Source organism: Lissotriton vulgaris, chromosome 1_1 (assembly GCF_964263255.1).
Source record: "Lissotriton vulgaris chromosome 1_1, aLisVul1.2, whole genome shotgun sequence".
Lineage (NCBI taxonomy): Eukaryota > Metazoa > Chordata > Amphibia > Caudata > Salamandridae > Lissotriton > Lissotriton vulgaris.
Window position 1 is genome coordinate 273333884 of NC_141685.1, and position 14028 is coordinate 273347911.

Below are 14028 nucleotides of genomic sequence, written 5' to 3' on the forward strand. Positions count from 1 at the left end.
GTTTCAGCCCTATGGGTACAAAGGGGCATATTACCAAGGGCCTCATCGCCGCTTTAGTGGAAATTTTTCCAGCTAAAGCGGTGATAATTTAATCGCCCTATTACCTAACTGTCGCTTACACCAGTTAGCGACAGCTAGTAGGAGATAGCGATCATCTTGGGGCCCACTTTGCATGTCAGCGATGTTTATCACTAATGACATGCAAAGTGGGTGTGCCAAGATGTTAGCGACTGTCGCTAACATCGCTATCTCCTATTACCTACAAAGGCGTTCTTTTGGAAATATTTGCGCTAAGCGTGAATATCTCCAAAAGCTAACACCTGCCCAGAGCAGTTCTTAGCCATGTTATCCAATGTAGGTGGATAACATGGCTAAGAGCATTAGCTCGGTAATGCATGAATATCGCTGACTTTTCCGCGATATTCATGCATTTCGGACGATTTTTATCGCTTTTGAGATAAACCTTGATAATAGCAAGGTTTATCGTCGATAAAAATCATCGGAGCTCGGCGATAATAATATTGCCGCTAACCGTGTTAAGCGATAATTATCGCTTAATCTTGGTAATATACCCAAAGTCGGGTCAGAGGGCTTTCTTCAGGACCGGATTGGCAAGTCACTATTACGTGTCCTGCATAGGTATGTAATTACACTTAGGACGTCAAGAAGTGCGCTGTAGTGTTATGGATCAGTTGTACCTATAACTCTTTATTTAGGGCTCAGTGTTCCCTCGGAGGGCGTGCGGAGCAAGCGTACTTCTACAGTGAGAAGTCTTGCTTGCTGCTCGTGTCATCACCGTCTGACGTGCTCCGGTGGTGCGGGACAGAATTGGAGGCATTATGTACCCTGATTAGCATATGGGCATAGTAGAGAGACTTTCTCTACAGGCAGTTCACGTTTGTAAAGACTGAAGAGTGTCACCCTAAGCGCTGTCATGAATGTGGATTGCGCAGTGAAATTGAAATAAATTATTTGGAATTGGGGTGATTTCTGGAATAAAGCAGATTTTGGTGGCGTTATGCTCCCTGTATGTGGGCATAGTAGAGAGACTACCTCTACAGACATAGCACATTTGTGCAGAGTGTCACCCTGAGCGCTGCAGTAAATGTAAATTGCGCCGTGAGGTTAGGAATAAATGGTTTAGAATTGAGGTGATTCCTAGGATAATATTCATGAACAGTCTGGCTGATCAGGCTGAATGTTAATGTATGGTAATGTTCTTATTGTTAAGGTGTTTTATGGAACGCTCCAAGGGGTATATTATCAAGGGGGTTTATCTCCACTTTTTTGGCTTTAAAAGCCAAGAACGCGGAGATAAAATTATCTCCCTATTACCTAGCTGTCGCTAACACCAGTTAGCGACAGCTAGTAGGAGATAGCGACCATCTTGGGCCCCGCTTTGCATGTCAGTGATATTTATCACTAATGACATGCAAAGTGGGCGTGCATTTGTCACGCCCCCGCAGCACAAGCCCACAGCACAATACAGACACGCCCACAAGGGACTACTTTGCTGGCAAGGGTCTTTTACTTTTTAAATGTATATGGTGGGCGTCTGCATAGCCTATGTCCTTCTGCTGCAACTGCCCTTTCCAACGCTGTATTGGGTGTTGTGATTGGTGCTGTGGTTCCTGAGATTACCCGCCTCAAAGGTTTGGGCTCTCTCTTTATTATATTAGTATGGATGGATATATATATCTATACTACTATTATAAAGAGAGGACTTGCACCTTTTGGCCAGGTAAACTCGGGAACCACAACACCAATCACAACACCCAATACAGCATTGGAAAGGGCAGTTGCAGCAGAAGGACATAGGCTATGCAGACTCCCACCATATACATTTAAAATGTAAAAGAACCGTGCCAGCAAAGTAGTCCCTTGTGGGCGTGTCTGCATTGTGCTGTGGGTGTGTGCTGGGGGCGTGACAATCGCTGGGGGCATTCCGTCACGAGTGTTGTTTTTTCTTCCCAGGTTCTATACATTCCCGCTCCCTTTAAATAGTAATTCAGTGGAGGTCCCATTCTCTTGGAACCACCAAGCACCAAGCACAGTTATGGGCAAAAATACAACTAAAAGGCCCTGCAAAGCATTATGGGATAAGCTTAGCATCATTTTTAGCATTCATGAAAGGGTTTCAATGTTTTTGAATTTTACTCATCAGGGACATCTTGGGACGACGAGGTGAACTGCAGCTTGATGTATAATATTTTAAATTCTATTGCATTTGCATCATCAGGGACATCTAGGGACATGAGGTGAACTGCAGCTTGATGTGTAATATTTTAAATGCTATAGCATTTGCCTGGTAATATGCCGCAATGTTTTTACCGATTTAAGAGTGAATCAGTGGGTCTCATCAGGACCTGGTGCAAAATATAGAGGCATAAAGTAAACCCTTATTAGAATACAGAGAAATGACATCTGTTCTTTTAGATAGTTGTCCTGAACCCTCCTGGTAGAAACATAATAAAGTTGGACAGACTGATGAGAGCAGTTAGTTGTTCGGCGGAAAAAGAGCTCCTCAGACATGTGCGCGAGACAACTTTATCGTCATGCTGTCAAGGCCGACATTTTACCCCAATCTGTCATGGCCGCTTGCTAGCAAAATATCTTCCCGGTTTTAAGTCTTTCAACCCGATCCAGCATGGACGCCACGCCTCTCATTCCAGTGAGGTCCAAACCAATTGCGAGCCATTCTAAACCAGTGAGGTGTTTGGTTTGTCTGATCTCAAGCAGGGCGTGGCCGAGGTACTAATATTTGCATATTTTCTGTGCAATGCCATGGACTTATTTCCTTTGTTTTTCTTTGTTAAATTGTCAATAATAACTTATTTTAGTACCCTCAGATCTTTTACTCCTTTCCATTTCAATCAACAATTATTATATTAAAGTAGATCTATTACAAAGAGGTATTTGTTAGCGCTACCACGTGAAATTGCACTACGATATTATGAGCGGAATTGCACGTACGATATTATACATATACTGTAGTATTATACCACAAATTATACTCTATTTTCTCTTGTAGCCTGCACACTTGTCACTTTTCCCTCCTGAGCACTTTTTACTACCTCATGTATTTTTGGTAGCCCACATTTTTACTACCTCATGTATTTTGTTTGCTCACAAGTGTCACAATTACCTTGTCTACCTCATGTATTTTTGGTTTCTCACAATTTTTACTACCTCATGTATTCTTGGTTGCTCACAATTATCACTTTACCGTATGTAACATAACGAATGCCTCTGCAATCTGTTGCTCGTGTAACGTTCTCAGTTTGTATCTTTTCTGTTCCTATTGTGAAGCGCTCTGACACCTTCGGGTAAAGTCCGCGCTATATAAAATTGCATAAATAAATAAATAAATAAATAAATGAATAGCTCTTTACTAATAGTTTAGAAGGTTTCTTATGAAGAAAAGCTGCAACACCATTGTAAATGAAAGATATGAAGAAAGTTTGTAGTTCTAATCTAGAACGGTTGGAACGCTGAAAAAATATATTGTGTAAATAGGATCTTAAAGTGAAACTCGTTTTACAAAGTAGTGGGAAATGTCACGATCCATTTATGGATATGTCTTACTATGCTATTCAATGGTGGCTGTTGCCAGCAGAGTTTATATAAACGAGTATAGTGAGGTTCATTGTTGATTGCCGAAAAGTGCCCAATTAATTTTAGCTGTTTTTTTTTAACTGGATTTTTTAATTCCAGGTTACCTCCGTTCTAGATTTGCTGCTAAATAGAATGCTTTGCGGGAAGTTGTCCCTCCAGCGGTAAATAAATGATTGCAACGAGCTAAAAGTTCAACAAAACAGACTTGCACAGTGTTAAGTAGCGGGCCCTGGGCCCACTGGCTAAAGAGACACTGACACTAGTGACATCACAGTCGAGGTGCGAAATATGGATTCCGCGAGGGAAGGCCGAGGCCGAGTAACAATTTACTAAATATCTCTGGAGGAGCAGGAAGAGGTGCAGTACCACTGGCAGTCCCCAGAGGTCCCTGTGGAGTCTGAATAGGGCTGCACGGACACAGTACCGCAGGCTGTCCCCAGAGGTCCCTGTAGAGTTCTATAGCAGCAACTACACTGGTGATCGCAATAAAGGCCAGCTCTCTGCTTTGAAATATATATATATAGATATATATATACACATATGTATATATGTATATCTATACTACTATTATAAAGAGAAAACTTGCACCTTTTGGCCAGGTAAACTCAGGAACCACAGCACCAATCACAACACCCAATACAGCGTTGGAAAGGACAGATGCAGCAGAAGGACATAGGCTATGCGGACGCCCACCATATACATTTAAAATGTAAAAGAACCGTGCTAGCAAAGTAGTCCCTTGTGGGCATGTCTGCATTGTGCTGTGGGTGTGTGCTGGGGGCGTGACAATCGCTGGGGGCATTCCGTCACGAGTGTTGTTTTTTCTTCCCAGGTTTAATACATTCCTGCTCCCTTTAAATAGTAATTCAGTGGAGGTCCCGTTCTCTCAGAACCACCCCAAGCACAGTTATGGGCAAAAATACAACTAAAAGGCCCTGCAAAGCATTATGGGATAAGATTAGCATCATTTTTAGCATTCATGAAAGGGTTTCAATGTTTTTGAATTTTACTCATCAGGGACATCTTGGGACGACGAGGTGAACTGCAGCTTGATGTATAATATTTTAAATGCTATTGCATTTGCCTCATCAGGGACATCTAGGGACGGCGAGGTGAATTGCAGCTTGATATATAATATTTTAAATGCTATTGCATTTGCATCATCAGGGACATCTAGGGACATGAGGTGAACTGCAGCTTGATGTGTAATATTTTAAATGCTATTGCATTTGCCTCATCAGGGACATCTAGGGACCATGAGGTGAACTGCAGCTTGATGTATAATATTTTAAATGCTATTGCATTTGCCTCATCAGGGACATCTAGGGACGGCGAGGTGAACTGCAGCTTGATATATAATATTTTAAATGCTATTGCATTTGCATCATCAGGGATATCTAGGGACATGAGGTGAACTGCAGCTTGATGTGTAATATTTTAAATGCTATTGCATTTGCCTCATCAGGGATATCTAGGGACCATGAGGTGAACTGCAGCTTGATGTATAATATTTTAAATGCTATTGCATTTGCCTCTTGGGGACAACTGGGGAGAACGAGGTGAACTGCAGCTCTTTGTAGAATTATTTAGATACTATAATATTCACTTCCCACTGCTAATCTCGTCCCTTAATGGTTTGCAGGGGCTTGATCTCAAAATCATCACCTCTCTCACTGCTTGCTGGAAGCTAATTTCACTTTTGTGAAATGACTATATGCATTTTAGCATGTAGAAATACTTGTTATTTTACCTTGAATATATGAGGTTTCTGTTTTAATAATTGGAAATCTGACGGAAGGAAATATTGCGGATTTATTGTACCAAGTTCGCGCCAATTCCGCCCACCCCTACTTTAAATACCCCTGCACCCCATAATCATAACCCACCCTTACTCTATAAAATACCCCAACACCCTTAAACACTAACCCATCTTAACCCTATAAATCTACCCTGTACCCCAAAACCCAAACCTATCCCTAAACCCTAAAAATACCCCTGTACCCCAAAACCCAAACCTAGCCTGGAACCCTATAAATACCCCTGTACCTCAAAACCCAAACATACCCCTGAACCCTAAAAATACCCCTGTACCCCAAAACACAAACCTAGCCCAGAACCCTAAAATACCCCTGTATCCCAAAACCCAAACCTAGCCCTGAACACTAAAAATACCCCTGTACCCCAAATCCCAAACCTAGCCCTGAACCCTTAAAATACCCCTGTACCCCAAAACCCAAACCTACCCCTGAACCCTAAAAATACCTCTATACCCCAAAACCCAAACCTAGCCCTGAACCCTAAAAATATCCCTGTACCCCATAACCCAAAACTATATCTGAACCATTAAAATACCCAAACACCCCAAAACATATACCTCAGTACCCCAAAACATATACCCCTATACCCATACTTGCCTTATCCAAACATTTTTAAAAAACATGCTTTTACCATTCATGCATTTACAACGAATTTCGTTGTAAATGTATGCGTGGTAAAAGCATATAAAATGTAATGCCATGCGTTATAATGTGATTGCGGAGTCATGGTACTTTCGTAATGAAAGTATGCAGAGTGATGGTATGCGGAAATAAATTTGCGGAATAATGGGTGTTTACCCTCCCCCGTAAGTACATTGGTGGCACGGCGGCCCACATCTCCAGCAACATACTCATATTTTTTGACCACCAATTGGAAAAATGCACAGGTCTCTCTCATTGATGCCCAGCACCGACATACACTTTTAGACACACCTCCCACCACAAGTTCTAGAATTGCGAACTTTAGAGATGGGGAGCTACGTTAGAATCTCGGCATCAGCTCAACATCCTGTGATTCCAGGCAAATCGCTTTGTCAACCCGTGCCTACCACAAATCAATGTGTTCTTCTGTAATGTAAATTGGGCTCATGCCATGTTGTCGAGTTCGCGCTATATATTATTGCAAGGAAAAATAAAGTAGGGAAACTCGAGTTTACACACTACTGAACGCGCACTCTTAAGTGCATCAGCAGTGCACTGTGAATCAGAGCGTTTCACAGGCCTTTCACAGATAAGAAATGCTATCAAAACGAAATCCTACAAAACAATATACTACTGTCCGGCAGCAATTCATACCCGGACAACGTCGGGACGGGCTGCTAGTATATAGGGCCTGTCACAGATAAGAAATGCTATCAAAATGAAATCCTACGAAACAATATACTACTGGCCGGCAGCAATTCATACCCGGACAATGTCGGGACGGGCTGCTAGTATATATATATATATATACTAGCAGCCCGTCCCGACGTTGTCCGGGTATGAATTGCTGCCGGCCAGTAGTATATTGTTTTGTAGGATTTCGTTTTGATAGCATTTCTTATCTGTGAAAGGCCTGTGAAACGCTCTGATTCACAGTGCACTGCTGATGCACTTAAGAGTGCGCGTTCAGTAGTGTGTAAACTCGAGTTTCCCTACTTTATTTTTCCTTGCAATATTATATAGCGCGAACTCGACAACATGGCATGAGCACAATTTACATTACATAAGAACACATTCATTTGTGGTAGGCACGGGGAGACAAAGCGATTTGCCTGGAATCACAGGATGTTGAGCTGATGCCGAGATTCGAACGTAGCTCCCCAGCTCTAATGTTCGCAATTCTAGAACTTGTGGCGGGAGGTGTGTCTAAAAGTGTATGTCGGTGCTGGCCATCAATGAGGGAGACCTGTGCATTTTTCAAATGGGTGGTGAAAAGTATGTTGCTGGAGATGTGGGCTGCCGTGCCACCAATTTACTTACCGGGGAAGGTAAACACCCATTATTCCACAACTTTCTTTCCGCATACCATCACTCCGCATACTTTCATTACGAAAGTACCATGACTCCGCAATGCCAGTATAGCGCATGGCATTACATTTTATATGCATTTACAACGAAATTCGTTGTAAATGCATGGATGGTAAAAGCATGGTTTTTTGAATGTTTGGATACGGTAAGTATGGGAATAGGGGTATATGTTTTGGGGTACTGAGGTATATCTTTTGGGGTGTTTGGGTATTTTAAGTGTTCAGATATAGTTTTGGGTTATGGGGTACAGGGGTATTTTTAGGGTTCGGGGCTAGGTTTGGGTTGTGGGGTACGGGGGTATTTAAGAGTTATGGGGTAGGTTTGGGTTTTGGGGTACAGGGTTATTTTTAGGGTTCAGGGCTAGGTTTGGGTTTTGGGGTACAGGGGTATTTTTAGGGTTCAGGGGTAGGTTTGGGTTTTGGGGTACAGGGGTATTTTAAGGGTTCAGGGCTAGGTTTGGGTTTTGGGGTACAGGGGTATTTTTAGGGTCATGGGGTAGGTTTGGGTTTTGAGGTACAGGGGTATTTATAGGGTTCAGGGCTAGGTTTGGGTTTTGGGGTACAGGGGTATTTTTAGGGTTTAGGGACAGGTTTGGGTTTTGGGGTACAGGGTATATTTATAGGGTTAAGATGGGTTAGTGTTTAAGGGTGTTGGGGTATTTTAAGGAGTAAGGGTGGGCTATGATTATGGAGCTGGAATGTACAGAACCTGGGAAAAAAAACCAATGAAATATTTGTCACAACGCTTGCTTTAATTTTCCCGTAATCCCGCGCCCCGCACACGGCCACAGTCCATGCCCACCATATGAGATATGGCATGAAAGGCACAACACAGTAAACAACAGTTGATGAACAGAATGCAGAACAATGTCATACATTCACCTCAGTACAGAGATCTGGGCTTAAATCCTTCATTTTTTTGCACTTCCACACCACCCCAGTTCAGACATGACCATATGCAAACCTGCCTTGACCCTGTGCCTCATGGGACCAGTCCAGCCCGAACTGCCAAGCCATGTCTTTCCGGGACCAGAATCAAGCATCCTAGGATCAGTTTCTGGCTATCGGCCATTTTCAACCAGGATAACTTGACTCCAGTGGTGTGGGGAGGATGGGACTCACGTCTAAGCATACCCATCCCACTCTGGGTGACAAATGCAAAAACAACAGTTGATGGACAAAATGCAGAACAATGTCATGCATTCACCCCAGTACAGAGATCTGGGCCTAAATCCATCGTTTTTTTGCACTCCACCCCACCCCAGTTCAGACATGGCCATATGCAAATCAGCCTTGACCCTGTGCCTCATGGGAACAGTCCAGCCCGAAGGGCGGAACGTACCACACGCCCCCAGCGTTTGTCACGCCCCCAGCACATGCCCACAGCACAACGCAGACACGCCCACAAGGGACTACTTTGCTTGCACGGTTCTTTTAACTTTTAAATGTATATGGTGGGCGTCTGCATAGCCTGTGTCCTTCTGCTACAACTGCCCTTTCCAACGCTGTATTGGGTGTTGTGATTGGTGCTGTGGTTCCTGAGATTACCCGCCTCAAAGGTTTGGGCTCTCTCTTTATTATATTAGTACTAGCAGCCCGCCCCGGCGTTGCCCAGGGCAGAAGGGGCCAGGGGGCAGCATCGCAGAAGGAGAGGCGCAGCAGAGCGGCCGGGAGCAGCAGAGCGTACTTACAGTGTTTCCTTGCTCCCGTTTTGTTGGTCCTGGCCGCTTCTTCCCACGCTCGTGTCCGCTGTTTCTCCGCGCTCGTTTTGTTGGTCCTGGCCGCTTCTGCTGACGCTCCTGTCCGCTCTTACTCCGCGCTCCCCTGGGCATGTCGACGCTCCTCTACGCGCTCCGGACCTTGGAGGGTGTCGCTTCCTTTCTCCTGTCCGCTCCTCGCAGGGTGTTGCTTCCGCGCTCCCCCGTGATGTCAGCACGCATCAGCACGCACGTCGTTAGCTGGCGCTACTTCTAAGGGACTACTTTTCCTTAAAAATTACTTTTCCCTTCTAACTTATATATTTTTTTTATTATCTAGCCTATGTCCTTCTGCTTACCCTGACGTTTTCAAAGATGTATTGGGTGTTTGGATTAGTGGTGTACTTTTCGAGTTTACCTGGCTCAAAGGACACAGTTCTCTCTTTATAATAGTAGTATAGATGGATATCTGTTGTAGAATGCGCCATTTTTGCCCAAATGGAGCACACCCTCCAAACGCTCCTTGTAGTGATCAGACTCGATCACTGCACTCTCAATGCACCGTACGGGGCTGATCTGACATTTGCCAGTGCTGCTTTTGTTTCCCAGATTAAATAGTGTATTCATAGTTTATTAAAACCCTGATAAACTCAAATAAAATGTTTTTGTAAGCAAGCAGTTAATCTTTGGCAACTTGGTAACATTAAGTAGCACACATAGAAATGACAAAACAGCATTTAAAGATTGTTTATGTGCAGGAAGGGACACCTTCCTACACATAAACAATCTTCACCTGCATGCAGACACCCATGCACTGTGGTGCAAGGGTGCCTGCGTTGGCTCTATACTGCAAAGTGTAGCACCAGCACAGGGGGAAACGCAAGGTTTCACCATATCCTTGAGTGGCGGAGTGAGGCATTAAGCCATGACAGCTGACACCTCACTTCACCACTTCTTTATAAATATCCCCAAAGGAGTATATTTTGACTAGCAGCCCGTCCCGACGTTGTCCGGGTATGAATTGCTGCCGGCCAGTAGTATATTGTTTTGTAGGATTTCGTTTTGATAGCATTTCTTATCTGTGACAGGCCTGTGAAGCGCTCCGATTCACAGTGCACTGCTGATGCACTTAAGAGTGCGCGTTCAGTAGTGTGTGAACTCGAGTTGCCCTACTTTATTTTTCCTTGAAATATTATATAGCGCAAACTCGACAACATGGCATGAGCACAATTTACATTACAGAAGAACACATTCATTTGTGGTAGGCACGGGGAGACAAAGCGATTTGCCTGGAATCACAGGATGTTGAGCTGATGCCGAGATTCGAACGTAGCTCCCCAGCTCTAAAGTTCTCAATTCTAGAACTTGTGGCGGGAGGTGTGCCTAAAAGTGTATGTCGGTGCTGGCCATCAATGAGAGAGACCTGTGAATTTTTCAAATGGGTGGTGAAAAAATATGAGTATGTTGCTGGAGATGTGAGCCGCCGTGCCACCAATGTACTTAGCGGGGGAGGATAAACACCCATTATTCGGCAACTTTCTTTCTGCATACCATCACTCCGCATACTTTCATTACGAAAGTACCATTACTCCACAATGCAAGTATAACGCATGGCATTACATTTTTTTTGGGGATCAAATTTATTTTATTGGGTTCAGCCAGGCAATATAACACAATTGGTAACACAATATGACCTTGCGCTCCGTTCCCCTCCCAACGTAGCTCACATACCCTGGAGTTCTGAGCTTTGGGGTTGAGTGTCTTATGTCCATGTAAGCTTGAATGATGAGGGCCTGTGGAAACCTTGCAAGCTGGAACCCTTATATCCGCACCCCTCCCTCGCCCCTCCCTAACCCCAACTGCCCCAAGTCTCCCCAAACCATCCACCCCCGCCCCCCACCCCTCGGTAGGTCCAACCATCGCCAGCACTCGAGGGGACTCAGTCTAGGCCTTGTGCGTTTCCTCCTTCGTTCCATTGCGGAATTCATCAGAGAGTCTGAGGACCCGCAGGTACTTCGGGCATGTGAGCTCTGTGAATTCTTGGGTGAGTAGGGTGAGAATCGGCTGCCATGTTTTTTTAAATGCGTCAGATGTTTGTGTGAGCGAAACTTGGATCCTCTCCATCCCCATGATGTACCACAGTCGGTGCAGCCACCCTGTGTGTGTGGGTTTCCTGGCTGTTCCCCAGAGGGAGAGGATGTGCTGTGTTGCTGCCCCCATTGCCAAACCCATCTGCTTCCCTCTGATGGATTTGAGTGGGAACATGAGTCTGTTGGGGAGGCCGAGGATCGTGTATGCCGGGAAACAGGGAAGTTCCGTCTCGAAATATACATCTATGTCTTGGAGCACCCCCTCCCAGTATTCCTGCACTTCCACACATTCCCACAGTATATGTGTCATGGTCCCTGTTTGTCCACAACCCCTCCAACATGCGGGATCTCTCCATGGGTTACTTTGATGTAGGCGTTCCGGTGTCAGGTGCCAGTAATAGGCCACTTTCACCGCCGATTCTTTGCTGGCTGTGTTCCTAGCCGTGTGGTGCGCTCTGTAGTATATATCCTGCCACTCTTTGTCAGTGAGTGTTCGTCCCAATTCTTTCTCCCACCTCTTTTTACCTGCAGATCTCATCGTGGGTGGAGGGGGGGCTAAAAGTTTGTAAAGCTCTGTGATGGCCTTCGAGTCTGTAGTTTTAGCGAGGAGCCATTTCTCGTATGGAGTGAGGGGTCGGCCTACTAGGGGTTCTACGTCTTTGTGTGTGAGCCAGTGCCTTAGCTGAAAGTATTGAAATCGGTGTGGCCGGTCAATTCCATACTTTTCCTTTATCGTGTCCAGCGTCATAAAGCCCTGTAGGTCAAATAAGTGTCCTGCCGAGCAGCATTCGATTTGCCGCCACTGGGGGAATGAGCCGGGGAGTACACCTGGGGGAAACGCCGGGTTGTCCAACAGGGGCGTCATCGGTGATGGAAATTATGTCAGGCCTCTGGGGACCGCTACCGCGTCCCACACCTGGAGAAGTGTTCTAGTGATGGGCGATTTTTTAAGACAGGCTGGTCTGTGCGCCCACGTTAGAAAGGGGACCTTCCACAGCGGCATTCCCGTCATCGCTCTATCTTGGAAAAGCCAACGCTTCTCGGAGAGTGTGCGAGACCATTCCAGAAGGTATCTCATCTGTGCCGCTTGGAAGTAGCGCTTCAGGTCAGGTACCCCCAGTCCACCCTCCTCTGTCGTTCTTGTGACCAAATCGCGGCGTAGCCTGGGACGTTTGTTTGCCCAGATAAACCGTTGTTTGGTGTCTTGTAATTTTTTGAGCATGCCCAAGGGGGGAGTGAGCGGAATGGTTTGGAACAGGTAGAGCACCTTCGGTAACAGGGTCATCTTGACAGCGGCCACGCGGCCCAACCACGAGAGCGGCTGTTGCCGCCATCTAGAAATGTCTCCCTGTATGCGGGTCAGGAGTTTGGAGTAATTAAGCTCTACCGTTTGGGTTGTGGAGGGAGTCAATTCAATTCCGAGGTATGGCAATGCTGTTTGCACCGCCAGCCCCCCTATATGGAGCGTGCTTCTGTGGGCCTGTCAGGTGTTGCTACCCAGGGGGAGAATAACGGACTTCCCCACATTCATCTTAAATCCGGAGACCGCCCCAAATCGCTCCATCTCCGTCAGGAATGCCTGTATAGACAGTCTAGGGTTGTCTACCGCGACCAGAATGTCATCAGCATAAAGGCTAATGGTCTGCTCCTCCCCTCCAAAGTTGAAGCCTGAGATATCTTTGTTATTCCGAATGTGTTGAGCGAATGGCTCTATATATAAGGCAAACAGCAGTGGTGATAGCGGGCAACCCTGCCAGGTGCCTCGCTGAATTTCGAACGGCTTGGAGCATACCCCATTGACTTTAATCGTCGCCTGGGGAGAGGCGTAGCAGCTGGCCACCCAGGCTCGAAACCTATCCCCTAGTCCGAATCTCGCCAGGGTGTTATCCATGTAATGCCATTCCACCCTGTCAAATGCTTTTTCAGCGTCAACTGAAAGCAAGGCCGCATCTGAAGCGTTGAAGTGTGCCTTATCTATTGTATGTAACAACAAGGGGTGGTGATGGACAGAGTTTCTGAATTAAGAAGAATACTCTCACCCAGTCAAGAGATCAGGGCTAGATCCAACACCGTTTTTTTAGCTCACTGCACCATCCCAGCTCAGAACCTGGCTATATGCAAATTAGTCTGTTCCTGTCCCAGTGCATGATGGGAACAGGGCAAACCAAACTACCAAGCCAATTCTTACACTGGGAAGGAAACAAGCTTCCGGGGATCTGTTTCTAGCATTTCAGCCGTCGTCGGCCCGGCCTGCTTGAATCCTGATGGTGCAATGAGCAAGGGACTCACATCTGAGTATACCCTTCCACGCTTAGGGTGGACAAAATATTTAACAACAAGGGGTGGTGATGGACAGAGTTTCTGAATTAAGCAGAATACTCTCACCCAGTCAAGAGATCAGGGCTAGATCCAACACCGTTTTTTAGCTCACTGCACCATCCCAGCTCAGAACCTGGCTATATGCAAATTAGTCTGTTCCTGTCCCAGTGCATGATGGGAACAGGGCAAACCAAACTACCAAGCCAAGTCTTACACTGGGAAGGAAACATGCTTCCGGGGACCGGTTTCTGGCATTTCAGCCGTCGTCGGCCCGGCTTGCTTGAATCCTGATGGTGCAATGAGCAAGGGACTCACATCTGAGTATACCCTTCCACGCTTAGGGTGGACAAAATATTTAACAACAAGGGGTGGTGATGGACAGAGTTTCTGAATTAAGCAGAATACTCTTACCCAGTCAAGAGATCAGGGCTAGATCCAACACCGTTTTTTAGCTCACTGCACCATCCCAGCTCAGAACCTG